Below are 1,945 nucleotides of genomic sequence, written 5' to 3'. Positions count from 1 at the left end.
TTCTCTGTATACCTGCCTTTTCCTTCACATTTAATCTTTTAATAACATCCTAAAAGTTCCTGTATTTTTTAAGTACATTATTTCATAAAGCAGTTTTATCTAACAGTTATTGCAACTCATGGACAAGTAGCTCATCTGTGACAACTTGTAATCTTGGGTTGAGCTTCCCTGACATGCGCAGAACACTTTACCATTTCTCATTGTTAGAGAAATGGTATGTCGGAAGGTAGAGACGATGTTCTTGATGATCTAATGCTCGGCTTCTTTGTGTGATGGCTGAACAAAAGGCACTAAATATTTCCTTGTTCCATCTTCAGTGGCCTTCAGAACAAAATGTCTCTTTAAGCCCCTGATAAATCTATCCAAAGAGGAGAAGTTTTGTTGGAATAGTATATATTTTCTGTATTCTTGTTTATCTGTAACAGAAATGAGTAAAGATAGCAAAAGGTTGTTTTGTTCAGTAGCTCAACAATGACCAGCCCAGTGATAAAACTGTCCACGGTGTAGTATGGAAGCCCCTGCGTACCATTGGGAGAGTGTTCCTGGAGCTGATATTTGAACTTAAGAGGCAAGGCACAAGATGTTTGCAGAGGAAGAGTGGAAGCAGCCACTTCATTGTATGAGGAATAAGAAACCCAAGACAAAGGCTGTCATGGAACAGGTCACATTATGTGAAGGTAAGACTTAAATACTGGCTATTGGAGTTTTAAGCAGAGGAATGGCTTCATCAGTTTGCTCTACAGATAAGGGACAACCGTGTGGTAGATCTAGGCCATGAGAGAAAAGGCTCCGTGCAAAAGATAACCAAGGCAGGAGAATGTTGTAATTGTTCTGGAAAACCAGGGCCTGGACAAAGGGAGTTCAGGCATTAGCAAAGGCGACAAGAGGAACAGATTTTAAAAGTCTTATTTAGGAAAGAAAATTGGACAAGACTTAGAGACTGATGATATTTACTAGATACAGGGGCCTCTAGGTTCCTGGTAAGGGTGACTAGAAGGATGGGAGACGGCAACACCAAGACAGAAAATAGAGGAAGAGAAGAATTGGTTTGGAAGAAACCAGGTATGTGAGTTTAGGTTTCAGTTGTGCTGTTTGAGATGCCTGTGTTTTCCAAGTCTGCTGTGCAGCTGGATACCAGAGTCTGGAATTTTGGTGGAGGTGAAGCCTTGAGAGGGAATTAGCCACAAACCTTGGATTCATATTTGCCAAGTTTTTATTACAACTTACCAACTAGAATGCTCTAGCTAATATTCCAACCAGTAAGTGGTGTTAATCAGAGTGTAACTAGGACATCAAATTTGTGGATTTCTGGTAGATCATGAATAGGACACCCTCTTTTCATTTGTTTGAACCTGGGCCTGAGCATGATCTGTAGATTTCATTTGGTTGCTGTGCCTCTCATTCCTGTTTTCCTCATGTCACTCATTTGTCCTGTACAGTGGCCAGTATCTGGCTGTGTGCTTCATGTGTCCTTTAGATTTGTCCTCTGTCCCTAAAAACTCAGTTACATTCAGAGGCTTGGCAAGATTCAGGCTCGGTTTTTAAGGGATGAATTTTCACAAATGTGCTGGGTTCTAGTTCCTGTCACATCAGAAGGCATATATCTGGAGTGCCTGGGTGGCTCAGTCAGTTGAGCGTGTGACTCTTGGTTTCAGCTCTCACGATTTGTGGAATCGAGCCCCACAGAGCCTGCTTGGGAATTCTCTTCCTCCCTCCCGCTCTCTGTCCCATCCCACTCACGCACTCTCTCAAAATAAAAAAACCCACAGTGTATTATTTCTGAAATAAAAATTCACCATTAACAAAAAAGAAGGCACATATCTTGTCCGGCTTTCAGTGCTAATGGATCAATGGTTCAGGTGGGGGCAGCCTGCTCCCTGCATTCATTGTCCCCCAAGGATTTTAACATTTCATTGGTGATTTTTACCCTAGTCTGCATTTCATT

The sequence above is a fragment of the Panthera uncia genome, chromosome F1 (assembly GCF_023721935.1).
Source record: "Panthera uncia isolate 11264 chromosome F1, Puncia_PCG_1.0, whole genome shotgun sequence".
NCBI lineage: Eukaryota > Metazoa > Chordata > Mammalia > Carnivora > Felidae > Panthera > Panthera uncia.
Note: the sequence above shows the minus strand (reverse complement) of the source record.